General features: G+C 32.2%; 1 protein-coding gene across 4 annotated transcripts in view; it reads right to left on the bottom strand.

The window, feature by feature from the left end:
- The window catches only part of LOC140434935 (uncharacterized), an 810,654-nt gene that overhangs the window by 115,917 nt on the left and 674,783 nt on the right, over nucleotides 1–19,954 (bottom strand). The window contains exon 1 of one of the 4 annotated variants that reach the window (XM_072523575.1): nucleotides 4,506–4,750. The exons of the other annotated variants lie outside the window; for them this stretch is intronic. The gene's annotated coding sequence lies outside the window, so the exon portion shown is untranslated. Of the gene's footprint in view, nucleotides 1–4,505; nucleotides 4,751–19,954 lie in introns of those variants that run through there. 4 annotated transcript variants of the gene reach the window in all.

Below are 19,954 nucleotides of genomic sequence, written 5' to 3' on the forward strand. Positions count from 1 at the left end.
CAACTTCTCATATATTTAAAGTTAGTATATTGCAAATATTACAGGATTGATTGTTATATAAAATTTCATTAAAATAAAGGACTTCTCACATATAGTTCAGTTGAAATTCTATGTATTTTATTCAGGTCATATTACCTATCCCGATTAGGACGCCAATTGGAAAATATTTTGAATCCACGATCAAAGGTAAATCGTACAATTTAAATAGCCTGAGATTGTAATTAATTAATGCTGATTTATTGTGATTAATTGGAGATTAGTTCATTTAATAAATATAGACAGGATTTTTCCTAAGTAAGCAATATAATACAATTTAAATAGCATAACAATATATATATATATATATATATATATATATATATATATATATATATATATATATATATATATATATATATATATATATATAACAATGTGATTTTAACAATTTAATCAGAAATCTCAAAATGTAATAAATATCAGAAAAGGTAATTTACAGCAACAAAGTAATATTATGCCTTACGTAGAAGAAACATTTTCTACAGTTAACTTAAAGAACTTAATTACGCTGATTCTTTTTCTGTTTGATCAGGATGATTCGCGAAAACCAGTGCGAAACAACTAAACAAAAACGGTATAAAATTTCTACTCACCAGTTGTATGACATTTAGCCTTACACCCTTTCGTCGCACAAGTCCACAAAAGGCAATTCGATTTTTTTAGAGTCTTTCGCAATTGAAATTTGAAATTATTCAGAACCATCATTTTTTGTCCGCGTTCGCTCAGAACGTAATCAATTAGCAGTTCACTATCCATGTTGAAGAAACAAGGGCAAATAAAGAGAAAATTTTCTTTTCGCATGATTTTAGGTAACTATTAATAGACTTTTGTAGAATCATAAAATAAAAACCAATAAATTGCAATTGCATTTAAGACATCTGGATTTGGATTATTTTGTGAAATTACCAGAAACTAGCCGTTTGCAAAGATTTTATGGTCTATACCAGCTCCGGGGTGCAGGTACGCCAGTGATCAGTTTACCGATCTCTTAGGGTCTATTTTGAAAACCCTACTTTTATGGCGGTGATGAGTTTGTACTATGTACGAGGGTATTTATGGTAATTGGTGATGAGTTTACGTGTACCCTAATAGAGCTATATGCACAGGTAGACCGGATCCGCGGGGTAGACAGCATACTATAGTGGTACCGATTACTTATAGTACATGGTACATGTCCAAAAGGATACCTAGGTCAGGCAGGAAGAAGTTTTAAAAACAGTAAACGGAATGTATAGGTACTTTTTTCTAAGGTAAAACAAATTCAACATACGTCAAACATTTGAGTAGAGAAGGCCATGAATTCAACAACTTTTGTCAGATAATAACAAATTGGATTTATTTAATTAAAATACTACAAATTAATAGTTTTGGAAATACAAATTTAATTCTCAATTAAGAAACAGATATTTCTGGTTAAACACATAACTAAAAATTATTAAGCTCAACGGGAGTTTAGTAGGTTGAAGCGAGAACAATAAATATTCCGTGGCGTCAAGGAAGGATTGCAAATTGTTTGCACACTTAAATAGTCATTTTAACCCATCAAAGACTTGCGTTGGCATATGGCAAATGGCAAGACAAACCACTGTTTAAAATATTAATTCTTGCACGAAAAGTTGAGACAGAAAAAGAGAGATAGCGTTCCTAATAGTTGGTACGTTAACGTTGTTAGGTTAGTTGTCTAATTTAGGGTGTCACTAAAATGAAAATTTGTTTCTCAAACCAGTTGTTTGTGAGAGCGTTTGTGAAATTGTTACTTCAAGATGCACGTCAGATTTGCGAAAGTAAAATAATAATACTAAAAATTCGTATAAGTGTTTGATATTTATAAAATATAGTCAAAATAACGTGTTTAAAATACTCCTATTGTGAGACCAATTCTTTTAGTTTTTATTTGTCATATTACATCCTAAATATGAATGTTGCCATATGGAAACGCTAGGACGTGCTATTACCGACTTTTATATTATACTGTTTTTTTTTTTTTAGAAAAGGCTTAATAATAAAAGATACATTACAAATTACGTACGATGATGACATAGAAGTGGACAAAATCTACAATGGGCCTCCAGAGCGTGAGCTGACAGATGAGGACTCAGGCGAGGAATACGTTAGTGTACTTGTCGATAATTTGTCAAAAAAAAAACAATTTCGCGCATAGGCCAAGGTTGTTCTTTCTAGCAAAAATGACAAAGAAGAAGAGCAAATGGGGATCAAAGATGGTCCGTTTGAGAAGATAGATTCTGAAAGTGTTGAGGTTCAAGAATAAGTATTTAAAAATTGATTTGACAAAAGTCATTTGGGTTCGTGGAGATATTGAAGCAGCAAGCAAACCTTTTCTGCACCCTACTTATGAAAACTTTAAAACCTTAATACCTACGGAAATGTTCGAGCTAGTTTTCGGCGATGACTTTAAAATGACGATGACGGTAAAATTTTTAATAACGTAAACTGAATGGTATGCAAAACAGAAAAATATTTTCGACACCAGCATTGAAGAAATGCGAGTTTTTCTTGCCATTCTAATTCTGATATCTAAATATTAGGTTACAACACTTATACCGGGACTCCATTGGAGATATGGGTAACATATTGGTCAAAGAAGCAAATCCTCGTGACAAATTTGCCCAACTACGACCCCTAATTAAAAAGTTGCAGGATATATTTATGCAATATTATATTCCTTAAGAAGAACTGCGCTACGATGAATCCATGATAAAGTATTATGGAAAGCATTCATGCAAACAATTTATTAGGGGCAAACCTATAAGGTTTGGATAAAAGTCTGGAGTCTGAAGTTTAAATACAAAATCTGGCAATTTGGTAAATTTTATGCCATACCAAAAAACTGGTCTTAACATTAATCCTAAATATCACCCAGTGTTTGTTAAATCAGCTTTTCCTCTAATTTGCATGTTTAAAAATTTGCTCGAAGAGGAACAAAAATTGCGCTACTCCCTGTAGTCTAAAAATCTCTTAATAGGTTTCAGTTTACTTTGTTATCTAAAATAAATGGAATATGCTGCTACAGGTATCATTAGAGTTCATCTTCTTCCGAAAAATTGCCCTTTGATGCCAAAGGCCGAGTTAAAAAAAGAAGAGAAGAGGTGAATTTCATTGAGCATAGTGATAGTCACGTCAACCTAATATGGGGTCTCACCTGTGAATGAAGTAAAACGCTATTCCTAGACCGTTCTAAAAAGAACGTACACATAGGCAGATCTCAATTTATTGCGAAATATAATGCCGCAATGGGGGGCACTGATCTTATGGACGAAAACATATCCAGAGATCGTATAGGATTCCGTGGAAAAAAATGGTGGTGGTGCTTTTTTACTTGGCTAATTGACTGTTCAGTGCAAAACAGTTGGAATTTAAAAAGAAAATCAGGTGATACTATGACACAGCTTCTGTTCAAGCGAGATATTGTGAAAACATATTTTTCAAGGGTACAGAATCCGGCAAGCCGAGGAGTTGGTCCAAGTTTAAGTATCTAGTAGTATCTATTAAGTATCTCCCGATGACGGGCGTTTTAACAATATAGGACATTTTTAACAAACATCCCTGATGGAAAAAAGAACAGATGTGCAGCTGAAAACTGCAAATCCATCATACGCATAATGTATACTAAATGAAAGGTTGGACTATGTATAAGTTGCAATGTTAATTTTCACGCACGATTTTAATTTAATATTCACTTTTGTAACTAATTAAAATCAATTCATGTTTTCTAGTTTGTGCTTATTTTTTGATCCTAAGGGAGACTAGCGTTGCCATATGGCAACATACTTTGAGAAAAATAAATAAAAAACATAATTATTTCTTGTTGTTTTAAGCCTAACTAATAATTTACTTAATAAATTTGTTTAAAATATTACTAATTTAAAAAATTTTAAAACTCCCTCCTTAATGGGTTAATGTTGCTCTTTTGAGGAAGCTGATGTTCAACAAAACCATGTGGTTTTTATGTTTTATTTTATTAATTGAACTTGAATTTCCATCAGCTAACCGCAGGTACCATTAAAAATTTTCAAATTAAAAAAATTAGTATCACCTGGTGACAATTATTATGTGAGAGATGAATTACTACAGTAATGGCAACAAAAATGAAAAGACAATTTAGGTACAGTCAGAATGATGAGCGTCTGTCTTAATTTAATAACATAATACAGGTGAAGATAACAGAAGGCGTAACTAATATTGATTGTCAAACGTTATTGCTGTCAAAAATCTGGCTCTTAAGAGGAAATCACAAACTTAACAATACCGAAATCGAACTTCTAATAATTGTAGAATCAAAAAGTATAAAAAATATTTTGTCACTTTACCAGCAACATAAGTTGTAAGAGTAGGTAATAAGTACATTATTAAAAATTTTCATTTTAGAAAACTATAAAAGAATCCTATCCTTTTTATAATTTAAATATTAGAAATTATCCAAACTAAAACTGAAACAACGAACTCACCCCTTGTTGCTGCAATTCTGCACTATAAAACAAAACAGTCCCACTGAGCAAAAACAATAATTTCAAATAAAACTACAGAAATTATAATTATAAAACTACAGACACTCAACGCTCGCAGTCGACGAAGTTCGCACTTCAACTAAGTTTTTTTCGGCACGATGCACTCCGCAGCTGTGGCCGACACTGACGTCTCCAATTTGCATAAGTGAATACGTGCTGGTGCTGTACCAAAACTGAATAAAAGACGTGTCCGTCAATTCAATAGAGATAAGGAGTCGATATGGTCGATATTTTTATTTGGATAAATACCCGAGAGCGTACTGTCAATAAACCATAATCTAATCCGACTGAATGATGATTAAGTTGTTAGGAGTGACTACTAATACGAAGATGATTTATTAGTGTTGCACTGTGCACAGAAAAAATGAACTATTAAGTGGGTTAAACGAATTAATTGTAAGTCACCCAACCGTCATAAAAATGCTAAAATAAAAATGACAAAATTCATGGATCGCTGTCGCGGATGGATATTTTTCTGTAAAATTATTTTTTTACATTTTCTATATTGTATAGGGAATACCATTACTGGTTAGAAAAATCAGGTTATCGTTTTGGAAGTGTAACATAAGAATATTGAGTTGGAGAGCAAAAAGAAGAATACCAATTACTTGCATCCAATGGACGAAATGGAAATACTAAACGACAAAAAAAAACTAGAATTGTGTTAAGCGGAAGCGTTTAATAAAGTGTGTGTGCCCTGAAGTCAGTCACAATAAAAATGAAAAGAAAATCCACAAGGAAAATGAAATTCCTGTAGTTGGGTGCATACCATGAATCACAAAAGTTTTATTTAAAAATCCTTTATTAAAGGTATATAATAAAAAGATTTTTTTTATCTAACCTTCGTTTCCCATATAATCAAATCTTTCAAAATCCAATAAACGTTTCATAATAAAATTTAACCAGTATCCAAAATATACACTCCAGAACATCTAACCTTACCATATATGGACTAATAAATAATCCTCCTAATTATAATTGTCTTTATATTATATTATGTTTCATCTTCAACAATAAATATTTTCACATCATGCAATAACTACCATATAATTTTTAGGTAGCAAATGTTCATTCCAAACATACTGAGCCTCATTCCCTATTTCTATTTCATTTATCCCGAGTACAGCAGGTATTTGTATTGATGATTGCCTACTAATAACCTAAATATTTTCTTTATGTCGTTCCATTTCAATATTTATTTTACAATTTTGAAATACAGCATTTTAAGATAAATTACACATTAGCCCCACATTACAATATAACTCTTCCATACTTTTATGTTGTAGGTTTTCAAATCCAACTGTATATACACACAAAACAGTTCAACCATCTGTCTTTGTTAATTAATAACTCAACATCATACATGCATCTTCCATTTAATTACCAGGTAGCAAATGTTAATTTATAACATAAAGGGCCTTAGCAATATCTCTTTTATCCTTGTTCCATTAGGTACATGAATTAATGCTAGACTGCTTTAGATTCAAACATTTTTAAAGTCTTTCCACACACAATAGTTTCATCACAAGGTTTAAACATAATTTTCAGGGTATACCACATTTCACCCCAAAATATTGATGTTTACTAATGTTATAATATAAAGAACAATAAATTAAGCATTTTAAAATTTCTCAACATATCCATTTAACACATTGTTGGCTGGTCTCACATTAAGACCCTTACTACAAATTACATTGACTGCTTTGTTCATGCATCCGTTCAAAAACTGTCCTTTTAATTAGTTGCCATCTAGAACCCATTCAGACATTGTCTAAGGGTCAGCAACAATCAGTATTGGGAGTCTTACATTGCCATGCAGTGCATCTGTTAAATACTTCAACACACCATCTTTTCAACAAAAATGTAACACATAATAAATTTTGTAACTTTTTAAGGGTTTTTACCCAGATATTTAGTGGTTTGCCTCATGTACACCTGGTAAGTATTTAACCAAATTGCTTTTTCAACCTTAGTCAAAATTAAATCTTTACGTTTGCATTCACTAAAGTGGTAATTTGTATTCCAGGTAATAATACACTGAAGATGGACTTTTTAGTCAAAAAACGTTCTGTGATGTAGCCCGAAAGGGTCTTTTTAATTATAAATTATTATGATCAGTTAAGACACATACCTAGGATATTCCAAGAAACAGTAATAATTGGGCAGATGATGGAAAAGCATAAATATAAATAAAAAACATTTATATACATGCATTGGTCTTTAAAAAGTATCTGGCTGAGTTTTTCGAGTTCTGAGTAAGAAAAGAGTTCTATAATAACAATGTTAGGACTGGAGTAGGAGATATTTCATATGAATGTAGGATTGCATTAGGGCTTAGTGCTTATTAAGTATTCTTTTGAGTGGTGGTTCATGTAATAAAAAAATTTCAATGTGACAATTATTATTAAATATTGAAAAAAAAATACTACAGTCGGAATTAATCTTATGAAAAATGATGTTTGCAGCATAGTACAATAAAAATATCAAATCTAAATCTAAAATATTTCTTTCAATATGGAATTACGTCTGAAAAAATTGTTAATTCGGAAGTTAAGATGGTTGGTAAAAAATAATACTTTTGAGTTTCTAGGACCGGTATTACAAACAATAAATGAAGATGCATACAGTAGAGATAGATTAGAAAGGAACCAAAAAGGAACAAGTGATGACAAAAAATTGAATTGACCCTGTGACACAAAAATTTGAATCAAACTATAAGCTATTATATTATCATCATCATTGATACTTTGAGTCTCGACCTTACTAAGCTTCATTTCTCGATTAGTTTCTATTTTTTGCTGCTTAGTGTCACTTCTCCACACAGATGTGTTATCCTTAATCACTTTCTCTCAAATGGCATTACAGGTCAAATCGCACCTTGGTCTCCCCCAAAGTATGCCTCCAACCTTGCCCGTCTCGCGCCGATCTTCTCCAGGCTTTCACGTCTAGTAAAATTCGATCTCCAGCCTCACTACATGATCAGCTCATCGCAGTTTCTGAAGTTTAACGAATTCTGAGATCAATATCTCTTTGAACAGTTGGTAGAGTTCATGATTGTACCTAAATCCCCATACTCCGTCTTCGTGAGTAGTTCCAAATATCTTCCTTAGGAGTTGTATTTCAAAGACTTCCAGCTCTCATCCTTATCTACACCATATTCTACCTCGTCGTCTAGTTTCCTCTCTTTTCGTCATTAGAGTACGTCTTACAGGGTAGCTCTCATTCGCTCTGGCCAGATGTATTGAACACTCTGGGCGTCTAATTATTATTACAGTAGCGTTTCGTTGTATTTATTGTATAGCTCGAAATTATATTGATGAGATCAAATTCCATTATGACCAGAAATCACTTACGTCTCAGATCCATACATTAGGACTGGGAGTATTATAGTGCTGTGTACAATACAATTATCTTTGTTTTTCTTGTTACATTATGGTATCTCTATATATACCTCATATGGTACCTCATACGTTTATAGCATTATTCTTCGATTTATCTCTTTCGATTTTATGTTCGTAGTATTTACCATGTCTCCCAGGAAATACACTGTTACACCCCTTCAAAATTATAGCTACCAATATTGTTTACCATGTCTCTATTTATATAGTCTATCCTTGATCCTGTGACCTTTGTTTTGCTTTCATTATTCATTAGATTCATCTGTTGCATTTGAGCGCGCAGTAAACATATCCTTGGAGCTACGGGTCGTGCGTGCGACAAGACACAAGTCATCTGAATATCTCAATATCTGGATAAATTTATTAGATTATTAAATATTGTAACTCGGTTGTTAAGTTCTATATCTCTTATAACTTTACCAATGTGCTTCCAAAGAACGGCAAATCAAACACCAAAGTAGTATTTGACTGGCATAGCCCTTAGGAAGCACATGTAAATGTTGGGAACATACCAGCAAAGAAAAATTGAATAATTGTATTTTTTATTAGACTTATAATGAACTGGATACGCTTAAAATATCTGTATTATTGTAAGAGTATATACTGTCATTTGTGCGGCCTTTGATCTAAAACAAGTTTCAAATATAAGAGTTTATCATTTTGTTACAGTATACACCATAAAACGGCTTTAATGTAAATACTTTTTATTTTTAAATTTACCAACGTCGAAATGTTTTCCTGTAAGTTCTCTATCCGCACTATTGAACAAATATTTTTACATGCTTTATAAATTAAATATAAATTACAGAATAATAAATGGTGCCAGGTAAACGTTATTATTCGCTCCTAACTTTATCTAAGCCGTCTGCACCCCTCGTTTTCTTTTGTATCATTGCATTTTTTAATCTTATTGTGTATAATACCCATCATTGTTGCAAATATAATACATTATTTTTGCCCCAAGGTAAAATTTGTCAATACTGAATGTTGTGAGGGATAAAACAAGAAATATTTTCTTATTTTGGTCCTAGTTGCAGTTTGTAACGGGTTGGATCTGGACTAGTCCGGTTCAAAGGACGACGTGGTTAACAGAGTTAAAGTTTAATGGCGAAAATTACGAAGAAGACGATGAAGACGACGATGCTGATGACGAAATTGAAGCTAAAGTGACGACGGCTTTAAATACGAGGAAGAACTCAAAATCAGTTAAGATGACGACAGGTAGAATAAATAATTCAATTGTCTTAACTTTAAGAGTAAAAGACTTTCGAAAACCATGGAACCCCTTTTCAACTCATATTTTTATTATAAGTATCTACTGAAAAAAAAAAAAAAAAATCAGTCGTCAGTCGTTTCAGTCCTGAGAATGGACTGAAAAGAAGTAATGAAAACTACGATAAAAAAAAGATAAAAGGTTCATAAAGCGAGTATGAACGGCACATTATCCTTCTATCGTGTAGAGAGAGATGTTCTAGTCTAGGGTAATTCTGTGCCTACTATATCTGTTGTAGCGAGGCCACGATCCAAAAGATACCCGACAAAAGATACTAAAAAATAGTAAAGCCGAACCGAAAGCCACAAAAATAGATGTATAGACATAATGTATATACAAAATATATTTAGGGTCACTGTGTGGAAAGGTATACGGGGCTAAAAGACTCCTTTAAAATCTATAATCTACAATAAACGAAAAATTGTCCGATCATATGTACAAAGATATAAGCAAAAAAATCAAAAATAAGTAAACTGGGGAACGAAGCAAATCTAAGACAGTATAAAAATGCAATAGAGAAGGACTTAAATATAGCCAAACATCTACTAGATGTGTAAGGGCGATAGCAACATATCTAAAACAGTATACCAAAAACAAAAGAGCAGATAATAAAAGAAGAGGAGGGAAATACTTACAACGCAATGGCAGAAGGGAATGGAATGCAATTGGTGAACAGGCCAAAACCAATAGAGGGTTGTACCGTTAGAAAAAGAAGAAGATCCTAAGAAAAACTGCTTGATCGGCCCATTAGGGATGATGTATTGATTAAAAGTCCGATACATCAGGGACAGCATATGCGTATCGATCAGGTTCCTCTATGGTCAGAGTACTGCACCTTCACGGACAAATGGTGGAGTTGATGTTGGGTGCAATTTTCGATATAGAGAGATATATTCCACTACACCTGCTATGAATCAATCACAAGGACGATTCGTCCAAAAGGAATAGATCAATATGTACTAAGATGAAGACAGAGAAGCAAATAAAAACTGACTTAAATCAGCTAAAAATGTTCTTACGATAACAACAAAAGATGGAAAGATAAATAGAGAGTGAATATATCTCGAATAAAAATTAAAAAACGGTACATAAATTGCTAAAAACCGTGTGCGTTACACCGAAAAAGTAGACTAATATCATTATATAAATTTTGAAAAAAGCAATGTTTATTATTCTAGTTTTAAAATCAATTATAATCAAGAATAATCTAATTAAGCATTTATTAACTTACTAAAGTATATAAAACTCAGTTCTTTTATTTTATTCCATAAAATTTAAACGTACCTTGGAGATAATGTAATTTTTTAGGGCAGACAAAATATAAATGAGCAATTAAACTGACTAAGTTTTAATAAGTTGGTTTAGCATTCAACGCTGCAGGCATCATTATATTTTTACAATTTCTCCTTTCCTTTGTTGGAATGAAAGTGTCCGGTTCCATTTTTTAAAAACGTTCCTGAATTCATAACCATCCGAAAGCTGATACGCTAAATGATGCTATAACTTCATTGAAATTAACTAGAGTTCAAAAGAGTAATATAAACGAAAAATCATTTTTAAACCCATTTAATTCGAGTACAAGAATTGCGAGGAATTTTAATTTTAACAATAAAAGTAAGGACAACTAGACATAAGCAAAACGCCCAATTTTAATTTAAATAAAAAACATCCTGAGCGTCCGACACGGAGTTTGATAATATTCTACATGAAATTGCAAATTATGCAGATAATATATCCCAGAACCTCCTGCCACAAAACTAGAAGAATGAGTATAAAAAGAATTAAGCACTGATCAGGATTTGGAAACAAGAAAGGAACACTAACTCGTCTTCCGAAAATGTACCTGGCGTTTCTTTCCTCACGTAGCTACAACTTCGTCCATGGCTGTGTTAGTTGTAGCTCTGGAATTCAGGTGTCTTCTGACATTATTGCCACAAATTGATCGCATTGTTCCTGTAGTGATCCTGTCTTAAGTTAATTTTCTCCTGGTCTAATTTGGATACACCGTAATGATGACGACCAAATAGTCAGAAATACCTTTTTACGGTAATGTTCCACATTTTTTCTATTATCCTTTATATCACCTTGCAAGTTTTGCTAATAATTTTTGCGTGTATCCTCGCTGACGTTTTCTTCAGGGCTTCCGAGGTCTCATTCTGGTTGGCCTCCAGGCATTACTACACTGATTCCTAATTAGTAGTGCAGTGATTACTGATCAGTTTACTAGTATCTGGGGGTCCAGGAAACTGATATATCGAAAGCCCCGAAGAAGACATAAGAGAGGATGTCGAAAGCTCGGCGCAGTGATAATGGACGCGTCTCAACCCGGAAACCTGGTGAGTTTAATATTAATTTTTATAATAATATGTGTTGTGTGTATGCTTACCATTTTGCTTACATACTCTTCGCTAATATTTTGTATACCATATCCAGCAAGGTTATTCCCTTATAGTTTGAGCAGTCCTGTCTATTTCCTTTTTTGTACACCGGTATTAAGAGTGATATGTTCCATTATGTACTCATTTCTTCCCTCTCCCATATTAATTCATTTTCTCCCGAACTCTTTTTATTTTATTTTTTATTTCCTCCAACGATGGTGACGATAATTTTATTGGTACTGGTAAACTTTCTTCGGTACGATACACATATGTAAATGTATTGTCTACATTTAGTACTTCCTTAAAATATTCCTTCCATCTATTTACAATTTTTTCTTCATTTACTATTAATTCTTCATTTTGCTATTTATAAAAAGCAGTCTTTTTCCTACTGCATTTTCCTTTTTTCGGACCTCTTGGAAAAAATTTTGTCTTTCTTTTTGTATAAATCGCGTTTCTATTTTCTCTATTTTTTTCTTAATGAACTTGTTTTCTTGATCTTTCATCATCATCATTCAATCTTCGCTTGTCTACTGCTGGACATATATCTCCCTAATAATTTTCCATCTGTTTCGATCTTATGCTTTTTGGATCCCATTCATATGGCAACGTTAGATCGTCAGTCCAACATGTTGGTGGACAACGTCTGCTTCGGTAGGCATCATCTCTTGGTCTCCATTCCTGTATCCAGTTTCTCAATCTACAGAACTTTTTGCAGTTCTTCTTTCCATTTCATATTTAGTCTTATCCTCTTCTTTTCCTGTCTGTAGCACTTTTATATGGCGTTTCTTCACTTATTGATAGCTTTCTTGCATTTGGTATCGAATCACTCGGTTTTAAATCTTTTTGTCTTTTCTTGGAATTACGTGTTTTGCTGCCGTTTCAATAACTTTTCCATGTTTTGTAACCTGAGCAAACTATTTACAATCTAGGCCCTTCTGCTCGTGCGGAACGAACAAAAAGTTGTAAAGTTTGTAAAGAAAAGAAAGAAACAATTTGTGTTTATAGTATTTAATTACACATGAACAGTGCTTATACTAATCTTAATTCGAAAATTAAAACCGTATTGTAAGGAAACAAACATTTTATATCATGGCATTAGATTATGAACGAGAAATATATGAAAATAAAATTATACTTTATCCCAAATTTCGAAATTCGTTAACATAAAAAATACATTTGTTTATTAGGTAGAATATAGACATTTATTTTAATTAAAAGATCAATAGTAAATCACTTGACGGTTATTTAGTTCATAGATAATTTTCATTGTTTGTTAATATATATATATATATATATATATATATATATATATATATATATATATATATATATACATATAATGGGTACAATCTGAATTATCCAAATGGTGGTGTAGCGTGTAAAAAAGATATAATTTTTTTTACACTCTAGATACTCGGCTGACAGAAACGTTGGATCTATCACAGCAGGAACATAGTATTCACCATAAAAATATACAGGATTATGCTGCTAAACAAACGAGATATTCTCCAAACGAATTGATGGTTTCAGAACACATACTATAAATCCATAGCTACTTAGATAACCTCAGGCCAATAAACATAGTTCTAGCAACTATTAGGGCTCCCGGTAAGGACCTAAAATAAATATTTCTTTGAAAATATATAAGAGAAAAGGAATTTTTAAAATACCTCGTCAAGAGACCACTCAAACAAAATTTTCGTTCTGGCTGTTGGACGTTTAAAGAGAGAAAGAGGGAGGGAGATGAATTTCACTGAGTTAACGAACGCTCTGATTTTGAGACGACGGTCGGAGATATTATGAACTACAGTAGGATCCTTGAGGTAATTTAAATGCACTCGGCGAATAGATGGCGTGAAAAACAATGATTTTAATATTTACTAGAAATTAAAACAATAAATTTTTTGAACTTTTAAAACGCTTACAGTTTCTCCACTTTTCATTTATACTTTCTTGGGTTACATGCAAGTTGTAACCCAAGGTATAATTTCGTCTGCAAATTTTGTCTGCATTTTTCTTCTTTTAGCTGTTATATATTTAATGTTGCTTCTAGAATTAAGTTGCTTTTATTTTTTCTTTTAAATTCTTTGTTAAATTTTGCAATTATCAGGAAATGATCGCTATTTACATCTGCTCCTCTTGTAAGATCTTGTATCTGTTACCATCTTCTGATATTCTCTTTGAGTAAGCCCATGGTATATTTTATTAGTATATTTATCGTTTGGAGCTAGCCAGGAACTCTTATGCAAGTCTTTATGAGCAAACTTCGTGCTTCTGTTGTTGCTAATTGCTAGTCTTTGTCCATTATCGTTGGTAATTTCATGTTTACCAAAACAGCCTATTACTGGTTTATACATTTCTTCCTTTCCAGTCTTTGCATTGAAATCTCCTATTATTATCTTTATATCCTATTATAAGAGTTAACATATTTTCTGTTTTCATAAAAAAACTCTTTCTTCGTCCTACTTATCCTCGCTTAGCACATGCACATTCAGGATACTTATAAAATGTTCTTTTGATTTTATTCTAAGACTGCTTATTATCCATAACATTTTATTAAAACTGATTATTTTGATTTTATTTATTTTGTGGACCATAAAATGTACTCCCAACATTCTGTTATCCCCTCCACTATTGAAAAAATGTATTCATTTATATTTATTGTAAAATTTCCATTCCGTTTAGTTTCTTGGAGCGCGAACACATTTAATTTATATGTATTTACTTCTTCTGTCAGCTGTTTTAGAGCTCCTTTTTCGAAAGCGCCTCTCACATTCCAAGTTCCAAGTATGAATTTTCTTTTAGTTTCCAATATCTCTTTCCTTTGCATTGCCTGGTCGATTTCCGGTAAAACAATAATTGGCTCTCTTATAGGATAGGTTAATAGGATTTTTGTTTATATTTTTATTAGCTCTAGTTTGCTGGTGTTCCAAATTATTCCATCTATCGTTATCTTCCTGTCGCTTACTTTGACCTGTTTCCTTTTTATTTCTCTTTCCCTGCAATTTTTTGTATGTTTTTTGTATTTCTTGTTCATGATTGGTCATGTCGTGATTAATGTTTATTCTCTCCCCCTTACAGTTATTTAATTTATATTTATTTTGTATAACCAGTTTTTTGTCACTTCCAAATCTTTCTGGAGCAGATCCGTCACTACTTTTTCCAGGCATTCATCAGCTTTGCAAGACAGACCTTGAATTACTATATTATTTTCTTTATAATGTTTATCCACAATTTCCAGTCTGCTTTCAAGACTTACTATATATTTCTTTGTATTTTCTCGTTTTCCTTTTTGATTTGTTAGTTTTCTTTTTTCAGTATTTTATTTTCTTGTCTTAGTTCTTGTATTTTGTAATCCTGAAAGTTCTGTCGCATTTCTTGCATCTCCTTTTTAATAGCCTACATATGTATAGTCAGATTTTATTCCTCTTATTTCCGTTAGTAATGAATCGAATTTATCTTCTTGCTGTTCTTCACTTTTATTTTGTGTTCTTGGTGTCCTTTTGGACCTTTCAAACATATCTTGTTTGCATTTTAAAGTATTATTAAAAAGTTTTTAATAACAGTTCTTTTTATATTGAACCTTATACTTACACCGTGTTAAGAGCCACGCCCAGGTCGACCCTTCATTAACCTGAATCTTTTCAGTGTTGTTGGAGTTTATCAAATTTTGAAACTTTTAATTTAACTATTCTTGGGACTTTAGCACCCACCTCTATATTTTAATTACGGAGGTATTTTGAAACACGTTTACCTTAAACACGGTAGATAGAGGTGTTCAATCGTGGATATATTGAAAATAATAATTTATCTATGGATCCAGACAAGTCATAATTTCCTCAATTCCTGTAATATCCATAGTATTACATCAGATTAAACAAAACTTTAATAACACGTTACGGTTATTTTAGCAAATAATAAACGAATAGACGGAGAAGAACAGGCAAAAACTCGTGTAACTTGGAAAACCTTTGTTGACACGCAAGTTATTATATATAATATTGTGCGAAGAAAGAAACTCAACACGACAACAAAGAGAAATTAAAGGGCCATGAAACTTCGGATGTGTTTATAATGTCAAAGAAACTACACAGAAAGGGCGAATACTTTTTGTAATTAAGTTATATATGTAAAATGTATGAAATATTCCTTAAGGAGCGGCATATGTTTTTTAAACTTATCGTATTATTATTATGTTAGATTGTGAGTTATTTTACTAATTGTTAAAGAGATAGAGTAGAATATATGAGTTAAATACTTTTGATTTTCTGATCATGAAGCAATTTAATTAAATTTGTAATCCATTTTGGGAATTGAAATACACTAGAGTGCAAAATGAACAGGACACTTAGATTTTTATGTATTTTTTCGTTTTTAGATAAAAACTTATTTTTTTGAAATTTGATGTCATCAGAAACCCAGTTCTCGTTTACACCGTTCGAATAAGCTTAAATGAATATGGATTAAGGTTCAGAATATCGGGCACGGGACCGATATCGGACAGATCTTCGGAAGCAACGTTTACGCTTCGCTCGTGAACATCTTAATTTGTAACGAAATATTTTGCCTACCACATAGGATATTACTATGAGGGGTTGAAAATTGGGGACAGAAATTATTGGGGGTGGAGATAGGGCAAGCAAAATAAACGAAACTAAGCGAACGGCACTAAGGGTTTCTTTGGAGAGCTGGGTCGTGGATAAGTTGAATGGCAAGGGGGTTGGATTGGGTCAACTACAAAATAATTAAACAAAAGGAGTTCTTACACAAGTCTCTTGGAACAAACGGACAAAAAAACAACAGGGAGGACTTCTAGCAATTTAAAATGGACGCCGCTTCGAGATGCCGAATTATAACGATTACAACTCTATGAAACGTTATGCAAACTTTTCATATTTTAAAAAAGTATATTAAAAAATGCTTTAATTTACAGAGCGTTCCATTTAAAAAAAAAGACATCTTTGGTTCACTCCGTTGTTTCGACTGACACTGTATAAACGTCAGATTCGTTATAAACATTTTTATATACTCCATAATTTAACCGCAATTAAAGAAAGCCAGAGGCTGGGCGCACCCTGTATATGAGATGAGGCTACACAAGTCATAAAATTTATTACTGGCAAAAAATATTTTTAATTCTAAAAATTAAAATTGTTTAAATAAAAAAATATATTTATCTAATAACTATGTTAACTATATTAGAAATGTCAATCATATGGAGGACCTGATTTGAAAACGTGATAAATAAGTCAATAAAGCTGAAGCAACTAAAAGGTCAAATACTAATTGAACAAAATATCACGAAAGAATTATTAGAAATTGTTTAATTGTTGTGAAGATATTTTCTTATGGTATTTTACCATTCTTTACTACCTTAAATGGGTCAACCTTAATTTCTATTGAAAATTTTTGACGTTTCGAAATCGTTTTTCGAAACACAAATTAAACAAATTAGTTTGTTTTGTTACTTGGCAATACAAAAAAAACTCTTCTAATATCAAACAGGCATACTATTGCACTATAATCAAATAAAAAGATAATTAAAGAACAGATGGGTCAGCATCATATGAAAAAATAAATATAAATAATTATAATTACCATTTTAATGGAAATAGGACACAATTGAAGGTTAAAATACGTTTATTGACGTTTCAATCTCCACTTCGGAAATCGTTCTCAAAACACAAACATTAATAAATTAAACTAATTTCGTTTTTTGTTACTTGGTTAAAAATTCTTCTAATAATCTAATTTTATCTGACTCATTTATATTGATAATTCAGACATACATTATACATTTTAAAGTAGACAACTTTAAGATTATATTGCCAATATACATATCTCCACCATATTGTGGTGGATTCCACATTGGTGTCCATTACTAGGCCAAAATGTTCTTTATAGAATTCATTATTTAGTTGAAAATATGTATTATCTGTACATAAGGTCAATAACTCCATTATAGCTAATATATTTAGTCTTGTTCTAGTTGCCAATGTATCATCACTCTCTAATTTTGTCTTGTGATTATATTCAAAGTCTTATCTAATGGCACATTTGTAAATAAACTATTTATGTAAAAACTTACTAAAATATTATTTGAATTAAATTCATTAAATTTGTTGATGGGCCAGGTTAGCATCCTACCCATTGTAAAGGAACACAAGGCTCAAAGAAAAGGAACCACGCAAAGAAAAGGAAAACGAGAAGGAAAAATAAGCCCACAATTAGATTAGCAACATGGAACATTACTTCTTTCATCAACAAAGACCAAGATATAATAGAAGAACTGATAAATAAAAACATAGACATTTGAACAATCCAAGAAACCAAGAAGAAAGAACCGAAGAGACTAAAACCAATATTTTCTAGCATACAGTGGGGTGAACGAAGAAGAAGGAGCACGAAAAGGTGTAGGTATACTTGTCCACATAAAATTTAAAGAAAACATAAATAACTGCCGTTATATCCGAAAGAATAATACAATGAACTACCAAAAATTAAATGTCATATCTATCTATAGCCCCAAGGACTGCAAACCTAAGGAGGAACGAGAGGCATTCTACGAACAATTGCAAACCCTCCTGGATGATGAAATACCTCATGAAGAATCCTTAATTCTTATGGGTGACTTTATTGCAAGAATCGGAAATAAAATAGTTCCAGGAGTAAATCCTTTTAATGAAAACCATGTCAACGCAAATGGAAAACTCAGGACAAATCTCTGTGCTTTTAACGAACTAAGAATCAATAATACATTTTTCGACCATAAGCTCCAGTATAATTATACATTTAAAAACTCTAGGGGGCACAAATCTATGATTGATTTTATAGTAACGAATAGCAAAATCCACCCAAAGTAGATTCTAGATATCCGAACTTTAAACTCAGCAGACACAGGATGTGAACACAAACTAGTACTAGAAAAAATAAGAATGAAAATAACACCAAAACATTTTCTACAGGAAATCACCGAGGAAAAATTCAATGTAGAATCACTGTGGAACGACTCTATAAGAGAAATGTACCAAAGGAGGCTATCACAGAAGATACAGCTGAAACAAATGGACGACATCGAAGATATAAATGCGAGCTGTGAGAAAATTAAAAACAACTTTGAAGAAGCAGCAACAGAAGCTCTAGGAAAACGCAAAGTCATACTGAACAAAAGAAACAACAACAATACACCATGGTTCAGAAAAGAAATAAAAGAGAAATGTAAAGAGAAACGAGAGGCCTACACGAAATACAAAACATCAAATACTCCAGAATTCCGAGATATCTATAGAAGAATACGAAATGAAACAAAGCAGTTGGTAAGAAGAACAAAAAATGAACACTGGGAACAGTTTACAAAAAGGATGGAAAGCGACTTCTACGGTACACAAAAACAAATATGAAGATTCATAAGAAACCAACGGAAAGAAATGGCAGAATTGAATGAATACAATAACATACCAGCAAACGAATGGGAAAGATAATTGACGAAACTGTTTAAAGGAAAGGAAAATAATAATCAACACAATAACTTACCTAAATTAAGACACGAAATAAAATTCGTTTTCAGGAAGTAGAAGTAGCCATCAATTCACTCAAAAATAGAAAAAAAAAAGCAGACGGAATAACCAACGAGCTTCTAAAACACGGAGGGGAAAGTATAACTCTAGAGATGACAAAACTTATACAAAAACTAATATTTCACTGCAAGATACCAGACGCATGGAGAAACAGCATAATGATACCAATGTTCAAAAAAAGGGATAAAGAAGACCCCAACAATTATAGAGGTATAAATCTACTAAACACCATACTTAAGCTTACCACAAAAGTCCTAAACAACAGAATCAATAAACTAACAACTTCATGAGATGAACAACAAGGATTCAGATCCGAAAGATCCTGCGTAGACGCCGTATTTGCAGGAAGCAAGGTTAAGATATCTGGGAATAGATATAACTAGTTAAGGAGATATTAAAGCTTAAAATCAAGTAAAGCGGCGGGATCTCTTAATGACACAATCTGGAAGAACAAACACCTAAGACAAGACACAAAAACAAGAATCTATAAAGCAGCAATTAGACCTATATTAACATACACGGCGGAGACAAGACATGACACACCTAAAACGAGACGACTACTAGAAACATCAGAGATGAAAATACTCTGACTAATATCAGGGAAAAGTCTGTTGGATAGGGAGAAATGCGAAAACATAAGAAGAGCATGCAATATAGAAGACATAAATAGATGAGTGAACGAACACATTAGTAGAATGACAGAGGATAGGATAGTACGAATAGCACGAGATAAGTCACCAAATGGACGAAGAAGTATTGG

The sequence above is a fragment of the Diabrotica undecimpunctata genome, chromosome 2, assembly GCF_040954645.1.
Source record: "Diabrotica undecimpunctata isolate CICGRU chromosome 2, icDiaUnde3, whole genome shotgun sequence".
In the NCBI taxonomy this organism is placed as follows: domain Eukaryota; kingdom Metazoa; phylum Arthropoda; class Insecta; order Coleoptera; family Chrysomelidae; genus Diabrotica; species Diabrotica undecimpunctata.